This window comes from Stegodyphus dumicola, chromosome 3, assembly GCF_044657685.1.
Source record: "Stegodyphus dumicola isolate Sdum_Otavi_A_Nest chromosome 3, ASM4465768v1".
NCBI classification, from domain to species: Eukaryota; Metazoa; Arthropoda; class Arachnida; order Araneae; family Eresidae; genus Stegodyphus; species Stegodyphus dumicola.
Window position 1 is genome coordinate 146,113,521 of NC_140770.1, and position 14,828 is coordinate 146,128,348.

Genomic DNA, 14,828 nt, shown 5'->3' on the forward strand with positions numbered 1-14,828 from the left:
GTTGAGAAAAATGCACTTAAATATCACGTACACATTAAAAAAATCACACTCATTAGAAACAGTAAAACTTTAACAATACTTAAATGAAATGTAAAATCTTGTAATGCATTAATATAAAACCTGAGTAACAAATCATTTCCTGTAAGCATTATACGGTTAAAAAGAGTTTTCTTATAAGTTATCAACTTTTAAGAAGTAAGAGTAAGGTAATGAACCAACGTTTTTAGAAATTTTCCTTTATTTTCGAAATCTACCCTTTTGTAGTAACGAGAAAGTTGAGTGACACTCCTATTTTATTTTTATGTAAGCATGCACATTTCTCCTAATAGACGAAAATCCGAAGATCTCACTTTTCCAACGATTTAGCTTTAGACTTAACTTTCATAGGAAAAGGAAAATAATTTTACTTATAAAACAGATATCTTCTACTAAAAGACCTTGAAACAATCACGATCATATCTATATGTAGCACTCAGTGATTTAGTTTCAAACCCAATTTTGATATTGTTTAATCATGCAAGCAACAATTTTCATCTTCGAGTTAAATTTTATAGGACTGCAACAGATTTTTCAATGGCTTTCATGCTCACATTGTGTAAAAGACTTCTAGTTTTGACTATTTTAATTTATAATATTGAGAAATACATTGATTATTTTCAGAAAACGTTATTTCAGAATCATATTCTACCGCTCTGAAACTTTTGAATAACACTTTCTACCATAATGACAACCAGATACTACATTATTTTTTTACAAAAACTTGAAATAGTTTTGGAATTTCTTTTCTACAGATACTAATAAATTCTGCTATAGAAAGAAGATTTAATACCTATTATAACTGTATGCACTATTTGCAAAGAGAAAAGACTAGATGATAACATAGCATCATATCACCCATATATTTTAAAACATTTAGATGAATTTCAGCAAGGCAAATTATCTACAGAGTTTTCAAATACTTATATTTCTGAAAAAAACTGCATAACATACCGCTCATTTACTTCTAAACCATTTAAATAAAACCAACCAATTGTAGGGTTTATATTTATTTTAACTAACATTTATTTTAAGTTTAAACTACCTTTCCTGTCAAGCCTTACTTTACCCTGGAACTGCCAATGCCAGAGTATGTAAATTTTAGTAGAACGCGCAAGGATTCAAATTATCAGCGGAAGTATTCTGAGTTAAATAGAAAGGAAACGAGTTCGAGGTGTGCTGTTCTTACTTCACGAGTGCGGAGGTAGTTAGCCAGAAATTGAAGAACCCCGCGTTTCGGCCTGTGTGCTTGCCTGGAAGAATTGTTAATCGTTCAAGTGATCTTCAAGTTTGCTGAATTAGCAGCGGTATTGTAAAACGCGGTAAGGTTAGTTACTTTTAGAGAGCCTCGTAGTTAGAGTCTTGTCTTTAGTTTCTTTTCAGGTTATTATTTTTATTTTACCGCCGAGTTGGCGTAGTTTGTGAGCGTCAAGAGGACGCACTTGTAATTTATTACGTTGAATAAAAAGGGACTTAAACCCTTAACAAGACTCTGTCATTTATCCAGTTCCAACAGTCACCTCTTGGTTGCGTGCAAGTTGGAGGCGCGCAACGCTACATTGGCGCCCGAGCACTTATCGAACTGAAATGGCCGAAAATCGGATGGAAACCGCTGGACAACACCAAGAAATGACAAGCCAATTGGAAGGATTTGGATACCTGGTCCAGACTTTGAGAGCGTCAATCAAGCCAAACGTCAATTTCGACGGAAAAAATTCGGTGGCGATATTTCTAGAAGGCCTAGAAAATCACTTTCAGCTCTACCCTGTGCCTGAAAGACAAAAAGTTGCCATCGCCACATCCGCACTAAGAGGACAGGCCGCGCTATGGTGGAAAAATATAGGCAAATTTTTATTAGGGGAATTTGGAAGCCAGACATATACATTTGAAAATTTCAAAAAATCGTTAGTAAAGGCCTTCCCCATAGTGAATGATCGAGCAAGGCTGGAAGCCGAACTATATAGTTTCTATCAACGGGATATAGAAGAACTGACGGACTTTATTCTACGAAAAATTAAGCTGACGGATATGCTGTATGGGAAGAAACCCGATGCGGAGATTATTGAAATAATCTTACCAAGATTGTTACCCGCTGTTCAAGACTACTTCGAAATTAGAAACCCAAGCACATTGCAGGAGATCTTCGAATTGGCGGTGAAGTTTCAAAATCGCAGAATAGCGGAAAAAGCTAGAGGGGCAACGTATTCTCAAAGTACCCGAAGGAAATCTTCAAATGAGGAAACCAGAAATGGAAATCGCTCTTATGCGGGAAAGAGCTATCAAGCTAACTCATCGAACCTCGAAGGTCAAGGCCCAAAAAGAAAATTCGAAAATAAACATCCGCGTACCCAGAATGCACAAATTGAAAGGAAAGCTTTAAACGAGTACAGGGGCCTGTGAAAGGGAGGGTCCAGATCCCGGAAGTTTTAAAAAAACCCTTAAAAAGACATTTAAATACGGTCATCGTCAAAAACTCACATCTACCAATTATACAAGTCCTGGTTGGCGATGTACCAGTAGAAGCCCTCATCGATACAGGAGCAGAAGGAAATTTTATGAGCGAAAATTTCTTCAAAAAGAAATTTTATAGCGTACGATTATTTAAAACCAAAAATACGGAAATTATAGCGGCGCAAGGAAAAACATGTCACTGCATCGGGAAATTATCATTAAACATACAAGTAAAACAGGAAAGCCTCAAAGTATTAATTTTTGTAGTGAAGAATCTGTAAAATCCTCTTATTTTAGGTATGGAGTTTTTAAGGGCCGCGAGGGCCAAATTGAATTTTCAAGACAGTTCCGTGGTGCTGGAGATGGACCAGAGGGTGGTGGAACCTGTGGAGAAACCGCAAGTGGACTTTAGCCATCTGAATGACCATGAAAGGCAAGCCATCCAGCAAGTGGTGAGTAATTTTTCTAACTTGTTTTCAGAAAAGCCGGGAAATTGTCAAATAGTTACGCATAAGATACAATTAACTGCCGAAAAACCTTGTAGGGCTAAATCTTATCGCTATGACAAACAAAAAGACGTAATCATCGAAGAACATATTCAGGAGATGTTAAAGAATAAAATAATAACGCCCATAAATAGTGAGTACGCGAGTCCAGTCGTACGTACTATGTAGGAAAAAGAACGAGTTTCCTCCTTCGGATAAAAGGTCTTGGAGGTTTGCTATCGATTACAGAAAACGAAATAGTATTACTAAATTTCCAGTTTACCCTTTGCCGGTTATAGAGGAAATTATTAGACAGATCAAATCGACAAGATACATGTCTACTTTGGACTTAACGTCTGGCTACTATCAAATAGCTATGAGACCCCGAAGACATACATAAAACCGCGTTTATAACAAAATCGGGCACTTATTCATTTTTACGCATGCCCTTTGGGTTGTGTGGGGCCCCATCAACATTCCAGAGAGCTATGGACATTGTTCTAAAGCCTGTCCTAGGAAAATCAACTTTAATTTATCTAGATGATATAATTATAACGAGTAGTACGTTGGAACAACACATTAATGATCTAGAACAAATTTTTAAATTATTAAAAGAGGCCGGTCTTACAATTAACGCCTCAAAATGCAAGTTCGCAACTAAAGAACTTAAATATCTCGGTTATAAAATTTCGCAAAAGGGTATAGAAACTCAGGATTCAAAAATAAAAGCCATCAAGAATTTCCCACCTCCCAACACCGCCAAGAAACTTTCTCCTTTCCTTGGGTTATGTTCTTATTATCGGTCGTTCATAAAAGATTTTGCGAATATTGTTGAACCCTTGTTAGTAATTAAAAGAAAGAAAAGTAAATTCACGTGGAGAGCAGAAGCAAATACAGCATTCGAAAGATTAAAAGAAGCGCTCATCAATGCCCCTGATTTAAAATTCCCGGAGGGGGACGAAAACCTGGAAATTGCAGCAGATGCGTCAGACTATGCGGTGGGTGCGGTTCTTATGCAAAATAGCCATCCTCTGGCATTTTTTAGTAAAACATTGAATCAGACACAAAGGAATTATACAGCTACAGAAAGAGAAACATTAGCCGTATTAATGGCTGTACACAAATTTCGAGTTTATTTCGGCAAAGCGCCAGTAACAGTCTTTTCGGATCATGCGGCTGTTGGTAGACTTTACTCGGGGAAAAACCTAACGCCCAGGTTAATAAGATGGGCTTTAAAACTCCAAGAATATAATATCAGAATAAAATATAAACCGGGTAAGGAAAACAATGTAGCTGACGCACTTTCTCGTATAAAACTGGACGATGAAGGAAATGAACTTAAATGCGCTGTGTTGACTTCAAAAATTTTAGATTCTAGAGATACGATTATCACTGAACTGAAAGCTGATCCTGAATTTGGAAATATCTATGCATATTTGAAAGACCTCGAAAGCTTTGAGCACACAGATATCGATGCGATAAGAAATAGAGAAGAAAACTATGAAATAATAGATAATTTATTATTTTATACGAAAACAACAAACGAAAATCTTGAGTACAAACCAGTCATCCCAGCCTCGCTTCGATTAAGCATTTTGAAGGAATTACACGACGCGAAACCAGCGGGTCATTTAGGGGTCAGAAAGACTTTAAAAAGGGTACGCGAGGCGGTATATTTCCCGCAATTATACAAAATAGTAACGGCGTATGTCAGGTCCTGCAATCAATGTCATTTAATAAATGATATTAATTACAGCCCGGCCGGGTACTTAAATAGCATTCGCGCTACATTTTCGAATGAAATTTTAGGCATAGATCTTCTTGGTCCCTTCCCCCAGAGCGAGTTAAATAAAAATCGTTTTCTTTTAGTAATAGTAGATCATTTTTCAAAATGGACAGAAATTGTTCCACTTAAACGCGCGTCAGCCAAAACAGTCGCAGATGCATTCTTACACAGATACATTTTAAAATACGGTGCACCGATAAAAGTCATTAGCGATAACGGAAAACAATTCATTAGTCACATATTTGAAAACATATGCAATGGAATTGGCATACGCCATATCAAAATGGTTCCGTATAGACCACAGGCAAACATAGCAGAAAGAGTGAATAAAAACATAGTAAAAATAATTCGCAGTTACGTGAGCACACATCACAAGCGCTGGGATGGCTACATAAATGAATTAGCTTATGCTTTAAGAATGGCAAATCACGATACTACGGGAAAAACCCCAGCAGAATTATTTTTAGGCCGAAAGTTAATTACGCCTTTAGATAAATTATTCTTTGTGCAACAAAGAGAGCAAGAGTTTAAGCAGAAAGATGTGCAAAAACTTATTGATCAGGCGCTTAAGAGCTCGGATACGTCAAGAAATAAGCAAAAAGCATATTATGATAGAAAACGCCGAGAAGCCGATTTTAAAGTTGGGGATAAAGTATTGAAGCGGAAATTTTCTTTATCAAGTGCCCCAGACAATTTTACGGCAAAGCTAGCTCCAAAATTTGAAGGCCCCTATGTAATTCAGGAAATCAAAGGAGTCGTATTATATCTTTAAGAACGAGAGAGGGGAGATCTGTAAAGCAAGTCCCGACCAGGTGAAAAAATACTATAAACCAAATGATTTTGAAATCCTTAAAAGTTTCTTGCAGGACTCAAGTCTAAACGAAAGAGAAGGTCCAGAAATAACAACAACTGTTCCACCACCCAAGAAGCAGAGAATTGAAGAGAGACCTAGCCCTTCTACAACCCGGACGACGGTACCAAAAAGAAAAAATAAAAACTTTCAAACTCCAGCATTTAAGAAAAACAAGAATACAGATGCATCGCGTAAAGAAACCGTGGTAAAGAGCAAAACACCACCTACAACGGATCGCAGGAGAAATTATGCATCAAGGAGAACGCGCTCAGGGCCAGAGAGTCAGGTGCAAACAAGGCCGCTGTTCCTGAAACTGAAAACACAGCAGGAGGAACGAAAATACCAGGAACAACAGAAGAAATTCAAGAACGACTCCAGGCCGGAGGACGTCAAGACCAGCCGTCCAATGGAGAAACGAAAAAGACAACAACCCGACGATTGCTACGCCAAGAGGCCAGCATGCAGAGGACGCAAAAGAAAAACTAATGTGGACGACACTCGGAGGTCAGTAAGGAGAAGATTGACGTCCATGAAACCTATAACGTAAGAACAGTTTTGCCAGAAAAGAATGACGGAGTTTCAGTCATCGAAAACTCAAAGATAAGTTAAAATCTTCTATAATTTTTTTTTCTTTTGTTCCGAAATGTTATGCGTAAGTACGAAGTTCTATGTTTTGACGAAAGTCAATATGTCTCGGTTGAGACTTAGTTTTGTTTTACTTTATTTAGCTAAGGCAAAAGTATTATTTAAGTACAAATCTAAGAACAAGCATTTTCTGTTGGTCGAAAGACTAATTCTGTTATGTTAAAGCCAAAATTTGGCCGAAGATAAAAATAACTTCGTATTCTTGTAATAATAAGAATTTTAGTTTCAGTGCCGCCAGCTTGGCGAAGAATGAGTAAAGTAAAAATTTATTTTCTCTTATTCATTTTATGGTAAATTGTAAAAATCATATGTATTAAAATTTTGTAAATATATATAAATACTTGAAAGTTATGTAAAAATAGAATTTAGTCTAGAAGAATAAAATTTTAGATGCTAAAAGTAAAATGCTCAAAAGCAATGAATTCAAAATTTAAGTATTAAACTGTAGATAAAATCATGCTTTAGAGCGAAAGCCTGCATGTCTAAAGATGAACGAGGGGGAAGTTAGAATGAATGTGTTTTGTAGGGTTCTCCACCTACACTTGAATACTAAGAGTGTTAAAGTAGCTCATCGAGTTGTAGAATGTCGAGTAAGGTGTGTCTATTTGGTCGTTGAATTCTAGCAAATCATGGTGGTTAGGGGAAGTGTTGTAAGACTAAAACACGAATATTCCCCTTTGACACCACACATGGTGGAGAGCCAGGGTAAAGTTAAATTAATGTTTGAATAATTGAATGAATGTGAAGTAAGCAGTAACTAAGGAAAAAGAATCGTTTAAAAACAAAAATTTATTGTGTCAAGAAAGTGTAAATTATAATGTATTTAGAAAGATACTGATACTTATTCCTTCCAGATGCTGGAAGGAAAAGAACAAGATTGATTGATGAAGTCCAGGAAAAGTTGCTGTAAGAAGAGAGAGTTATAAGAATACACAGAAATTTAGTATACAATTTGTTACATAAGATTTTTTTTTGTGTATACGAGGTTCTCGAGAGTTAGTTCAGAATTATAGAAACTTACAACAGGTCGTTTGTAGGACCTGCTTCCAAGTTTTCCAAATTCTGGCAGCGGCAAATGTAGGGTTTATATTTATTTTAACTAACATTTATTTTAAGTTTAAACTACCTTTCCTGTCAAGCCTTACTTTCCCCTGGAACTGCCAATGCCAGAGTATGTAAATTTTAGTAGAACGCGCAAGGATTCAAATTATCAGCGGAAGTATTCTGAGTTAAATAGAAAGGAAACGAGTTCGAGGTGTGCTGTTCTTACTTCACGAGCGCGGAGGTAGTTAGCCAGAAATTGAAGAACCCCGCGTTTCGGCCTGTGTGCTTGCCTGGAAGAATTGTTAATCGTTCAAGTGATCTTCAAGTTTGCTGAATTAGCAGCGGTATTGTAAAACGCGGTAAGGTTAGTTACTTTTAGAGAGCCTCGTAGTTAGAGTCTTGTCTTTAGTTTCTTTTCAGGTTATTATTTTTATTTTACCGCCGAGTTGGCGTAGTTTGTGAGCGTCAGGAGCACGCACTTGTAATTTATTACGTTGAATAAAAAGGGACTTAAACCCTTAACAAGACTCTGTCATTTATGCAGTTTCAACAGTCACCTCTTGGTTGCGTGCAAGTTGGAGGCGCGCAACGCTACACAATTAATAAAATATTTGAATTTTCGATAAAGTTTAGTACATCTATATAGTTATTTAATTCATGAAGTACCAAATTTTGAAAATAATAAGAGTAAAAACATCACTATTTCAGAATTTAGGAAGAGATCTTCAATAATCAGAGTGAACATATACCGAACTTCGTGCAAGATTTTTATCGTTTCATACCAAACATTTTACTGTTTCATAGATTCTAAGAACATAGCCCAATCTTTTTCAAAGAATATATATCATTTCACATTAATTAGAGAGTGCCATACGAGTTTAATTGCAGATGCTTACTGAATGACACTAAAAATTTCATGGAAAAAATCAAATATTTTTCATCTTTCATGAACATTTGTGAATAACAATGCTATTGCATACGAGCTAGAAGACTTAGTGCAACGAAACAGTATCAAAAATAGAAAACTATTTCCAAAATCTAAATTCCCATTAAAAATTTCAGATATTCCTATGTAAAGTTATATCCGAAGTTATATCACTACATTCGAACTTGAAGACCAACCAGATTTATTACATGATTTAGTACATTTCTGATATTTTTTCCGAAAATAGAAGTTTATATTCGTTTTATATTCTAAAAACGTTGGTTCATTACCTTACTCTTACTTGATAACTTATAAGAAAACTCTTTTTAACCGTATAATGCTTACAGGAAATGATTTGTTACTCAGGTTTTATATTAATGCATTACAAGATTTTACATTTCATTTAAGTATTGTTAAAGTTTTACTGTTTCTAATGAGTGTGATTTTTTTAATGTGTACGTGGATATTTAAGTGCATTTTTCTCAACAACGCTTGGGAGTAATTTAATAATATGTCGCATAAATATGTTTTTTTTTAAATCCTAATTGAAACTTAATTAAAATTATTTAGTAGCAAATGTATGTAAAGTGATAATTGTACTACAGAATGATTCATGACGTTTCTGTATATACTGACAAGGGTAGATAAAGTGGACTTCAGGTTTTTCTCACTGATAGTAAATCTGCAGGCGATAAGAATCTGTTAAGACTCATTTTTAGGTAAATAAATTGCTTTCTATCGCACATTTTCTAAACATTTGTTGGGAATTCTGGGTAAATAACTTGAATTCGATAAAGGTTAAATCCTCATTTGGATAAAACCTTAAATATTCTACAGAGAAAAATGCTTATTTCATATTTAGTTCTTAATACTAAGAAAATAGTTCTAAGATAGTTATTCTATACTTTGGAAATACTGCAGGAAAAGTTAAAGGCTTTATATGGTTTTTGAAGTTTTTCTCTCAGAAAAAGGTGATATTTAACAGCATTAATTAAATTGCATACACAGAAAGTTACTATAATGTAAATTTATATGTACAATTATAGGAAAATGGAACACTTATTTGGATGTAATTTTATATTCTAAAGGAGTTATTCCTCATTAAATGGGTATTAGTAAGGAATGTTTAATTGATGTAAAGAGTATTTATGAATAAATTTCTGTATTCGAGATGGATGAAAGTTAAAATATTCGAAAATATAGCGGAAATTTTGGTAAAATGTCTCTTACTGTTTCTTTCTTTGGTTCGTTCTGTAAATATAAGTATATTGGTAATGATATATGTTGTGTAAAGGTATGGTAGTGTTTAACAAGATTTCATTCATAAGAGAATAAATTGATAAATAATTTAATGAAAACTGACACTTACGAAAGAAAATCCTAGTATAAGAAATTAGAAAAATAGACTATATATACAATTGTCTAGGGAAATTGAGTTGGAATTCAACTAGGTTCGAAGAAATGTGTTAACATTATACACTAGAAATAAAAGTATATCGATTAAAAATAATTTCAAGAGCTGAAATGATAACCAATGGATAAAATCTATGGTCCTTCATCTCTCATTTGATACTAAAAATGTTTATCTTAGGAATTTCCTTTGTGCATGTAACGTAAATAATCGGTAATTTCACTTGAACGTTGTCCATGAAGGCAGAAATACTCGTACTTGGTGCAGAAAAAAAGTGATAAATTTAAAATTTGCATACTCAGGGCATTTAAAGTGTAAAAATGATGGTATGAATGCAGTGAATTAGCAAAAAATACCGAATTAAAAGGTACTGAGCTTTCAAAGTAATAAGAAAGGATTTTGTATGAGTACATGAATCAGTGAAAATGGTTCTAAAATTATAGATGAAAACTGCGAATCCATTCTAAAAATTCGGAGCCTATCAAGTTAGCTTAATAGCAATCGAGGTTCAAAACTGAACATTGGTAATACTGAAGGGCTTAAAAAACATATATTCAGATATAAATGATGTAAGAAAATACCAGAATATGCAAGAAATGTTAAAGTTTGAAAATGCGAATGAAATTAATAATGAAGGAAAATAGTAGAATCAGTCATGGTAAAAGTACTACAGAATGATAAATTGTGGATTAAGCAAATTAAAACAATACTATAAAATATAGACTAAGTAAGGCTATTCGACGAATTGGGTTGGAATAACAGTTAAAGGTTCTAAAATAAAATGCTTAATTGTAAACTGTCTCTATATTTAAGACGTTTAAACGTGTACATTTAGCTGAAATAGTAAAATCAAAAGCGTGATTACAATCGAAAATTATAAAAAAGAGTTGAAATTTAGAGTATTTTGTAAACTAGAAAGAAACAAGTGTCAGAAATGTATAAAAAATACATCTAAAATTAATTAAAGTTCATGTATATGGTAGGAAGATGCAATTAAACTACGTCAAAATTAGAGTACTTTAAAAATTACGAAGGTTTAAAATGTATGAAACACGTTAAAAATATCATCTAAAATTAAATAAAGTTCATATATGTGGTAAGAAAATAGAGGAATTAAGCTAAAATTAAGGATATGTTTGAAATTACGAAGGTTAAAACGTAAGAAAGTAGTTAAAAATTAAATGAAAATCTTGTACATAGTGTGAAAATCTAGCAAATTAGTTAAAAATTCAGAGTATGTTTGAAATTAAAAACATTAAAAAGTAGAAAAGAAGTTAAAATTTACATCTAAAGTTAAGTAAAAGTTAGGTATTTGATCTGAAAATATAGGAATTGTGTTAAAATTAAGACTATATTGGAAATTTTGAAGGTTAAAATGAATGAAAACAATCAAATAACATTCATGTATGTAGTGTGAAAATATAAATTGGTTAAGAATTAGAGTACATTGAATATTATGAAGGTTAAAATGTATAAAACAAGCTAAAAATGTAACATCTAAAATAAAGTAAAGGTCATCTATATGATCAAAATGCATGATATAAGTTAAAATACAGAGTATGTTGAAGATCGCTAACTTTAAAAAGAGCAAAAAAAGTTGCAAATTGCATCTAACATTGAATAAAATAACACATAAAAAATGCGTGTTTTAATAATTACACTTGTAAAATATAACAGGTAAGTTAAAAGTATTGATTAAAAGGAATTCTGGGTAAAATAAATTTAATACTAAAAATGAGTAATGTAATTAAGCTTACGGAAAGTAAATCTGGTATTATGAACATAAGATTTAGGAAATAAGGTAAAATTCTGAGTATATAGGGAAGTCTTAAAAAAATTTACATCTAAAATTAAGGCTTTCTGAATTAATCATTAAATTCGAAAATAATCGTCGTCAAATGTACCTAGAAAATAACCATCATATACTTAGTAAAATAGCTGGAATACAAAGGAAAATATAAAGTCTAAACATGGATTAACAAAGAACCACCGGAAAATCAATAAAAGATAATCCCTTATCAAAGTGTGACGTCATCTTATCAGTTAAATCAAGTATCCCGAAACATTCCTACTTATCTGCTGCGCCTCTGAATTTGCACCGCGCACCGCCTCCTGTTGCTGAACTGTCCGTTTCCCACTACTCGTGTCAATGAATTATTTATACTGTGACTCTGATGCAAAATACAAATAGATATTATAAGTTTTACTTTCTTCGGCTGATTTCATTTTGTAATTTTTTTACACTTTTACATGAGAAAATACTGCATAGCGTAGTAAATCTTTTATTAATCTAAGTAATTTTAAATTGGATGAAAATAAAGTTCATAGTTAATGTACGTAATATTGTGGGGATGAAACTTAGTAACATACCATATGTTTCCTTAAAACAAAACTAAATACAAATTGTAAGTCATTAAACATTGATTGAATCTTAAATGTTCTGCAGATCTCTACATAAAAACAATTCAAATTAAATAAAATTGAATAAGAAGCATTGTATCGAAAAGCACTGAGGGTGGAGAATAGAATTTGCACGATTGAATTTCTATTAATTTAATAAATTTGATTTATTTCTGATAAGCATTTTCTTAACAAAGGCTAAAATTTAGAAGCAAGAGGGGTGATCTACTGATCGAGGGAAGTGACGAAAAACTGGGAAAGTTGGCAGTTACTTACAAGTAACATAAAAAAAAAAAAAAAAAAATTAAGTCAATTCTTACTTAGGTCAACAAAGAAAAATTTAACAAATAAATCAGGAATAAATAGGAACAGGAAAAACAGGAATAAATAAGTAGAAATTGACTTTAATATGTGAAAAAAAACTCGTCTGCATCGCATCACTTACTGGATTTGCAACGACTGTTGCACAGATCAACTTTTCATTCGATACAAAATCAGCTTCCCAGCATAAAGAAGGTGCACATACGTACACTGGTGTGCAAAAATTAAGGACGAAGTCGAAAAATTAGCATATCAGCTGAACGAAGAGGCAGAGCAGACAGAAAGACCAATCAGGAGATTAAGTAAGGTGATGTACGGTAGCACATGCGCAGATATGCAGGTAGACGTAATGGGGGAGTGTCTGAGTAGTATAAAGCATGTTGTCGGTGTAAGATCAGTATTTCTGGCAAAGAGATTGCACGCCGTATAGCAGTTAAAATCACACCGAGTTGCTGCCTCAGCGAGAAATGGCGAATAATCAATCTGTTAGATGACATCTGGATGCTTTTCCCCGAGGTCGAATCATTGGGAAGTTGGAGGAAGGCCTCAGTGTGACAAGTGTGGCTGCAGAGTTCGGAATTGCTCACAGCATCGTTTCACGACTTTGGAGACAATTTCAAACTACAGGAACAGCTATCTGGAAGTTTAGTAGTGGTCGTCCACGAGGAAACACACCCGCAGATGACCGGTATATTGCCTTACAGGCCAGAAGAAAGAGGCGGCAGACAGCGGGAGAAATCGCTAGACACACGAACCAGGCGACTGGACGACCAATATCGCGTTTTACCGTGGCCAGAAGACTGCACGGTGGTGGTCTGTTTGCACGACGCCCTGTACAGTGTGTACCTCTAACGCCTGCCCATCGGAGAAGGCGTTCTCTGTGGTGCCGGGAACACCGGAATTGGAGAGACAATGAATGGGGACGAGTACTCTTTACAGATGAGAGCAGATTCAGTCTGAGTAGCGATTCTCATCGCATACTCATCTGAAGAGAGAGGGGAAGCCGCAATCATCCTTCGAACATCATTGAAAGGGACAGGTATGGAGGTGGCGGTGTTCTCGTTTGGGGAGGCATCATGATTGGTAGTCGTACAGACCTTCACATCTTCGACACAGGTTCAGTCAACGGGACTCGTTATTGTAACGAGATTCTTCTTCCATATGTGCGTCTTTTTAGAGGCTCTATGGGTCCGCAGTTCCTTTTCATGGACGACAATGCACCACATCATCGCACAGTAGCTGCCCAGCATGGGCAGACGCTGTGAAACCTGCCTAGCAGTCAGGGGAGATCATATCCCCTATTAAAGACCGGATGTTTCTTTTTGGACACCCATCACAGGGATGTTTTGGCCTTCAGTCGCATTGCGCTCCATGCTACTTTTTCAATAAAGCTTCTTTTTATCCCTCTGATTTCTCTTTTAGTAAGTGTTGCTTACATTACTCATGTCCTTACATATTGGGGATCTTACGGTATTAAATGTGTTGATTTGGAAAGCTTTTGTACAAAGTTATATTGAAAAAACCGTCTCGTCCCTAATTTTTGCACACCAGTGTATATTCACGTGTCTTGGTCATTGAAATGAGATCATAGGGCATTTCATTATGTCCAAAGTCTTCATTTTCTTTATTGCAACCAGCTGCTGAAGCACAGTAGAAGAATAGAAATTAAGTTTCTCTCTATCATACAGACACTTTGTAAGTGGTCAGTTTCCAAAGTTTGCTTCAGAAGATCATCTATAAAAGAATGCTGTCGATGTCCATACGTTGCATCTCCTAAAGATGTACTGATTGCATAAACTTTGCAAACTAACAAAAGTGATCAAAATCGTAAAAACAACCTTGTATTTAGCGTAGGTATAATGAAACACTCAATCGATTTCGAGGGCAGCTAAAGATCCCTCCTCATCAGGAGAAAGAAATACCTAGAAAGAAGAAAATAAAGGAGAAGGAGTCACAGAAACACGTGGTCCTTATCAGCACTGCACGTGGTTATAACTAGATTTTTAATCAGAGTTGCACTGGCCGCCTACTTTTACTGAGCCAGGCTATCTGATCAAACATAAAGGACAAGAAAAATTAGCGAAGTTAAAATAGGGAGCGAGGGGCAAATGCACCTTACGCTCAAAATCTGAACTTCAAATAATGGAAAGCAACCACTGAACGGATTTTTATACCCTCTGGTAGTACCAAACGCGAGGAGGTAACGCCATCTATCGGCAAAAATAACTGACTTAAGATAGTAGAATTTTAAAGGTATTAGGAAGGACTGGATTGGACTTCAAATCATTAACTAAATCTGCTAAATCTTTGTGAATGTGAAAAGCCTCAAGAAAATCCAATTCTCCTATGGAAGAAGCCTTTTGGATAATTTTTGCAGACCCAAAATCAAAATTATGGTTAAAAGTCCAACTACGATACGCTATTGAAGACTTGTTAATTTCGCCTTTTCAAACGCCTAACAAAGGTGAGCT

General features: G+C 34.7%; 1 protein-coding gene across 2 annotated transcripts in view; it reads left to right on the forward strand.

Annotated features, from left to right (window-relative positions):
* Nucleotides 1-14,828, forward strand: part of LOC118189043 (calpain-A-like) — a 170,970-nt gene that overhangs the window by 150,049 nt on the left and 6,093 nt on the right. The gene's annotated exons all lie outside the window — the stretch shown is intronic.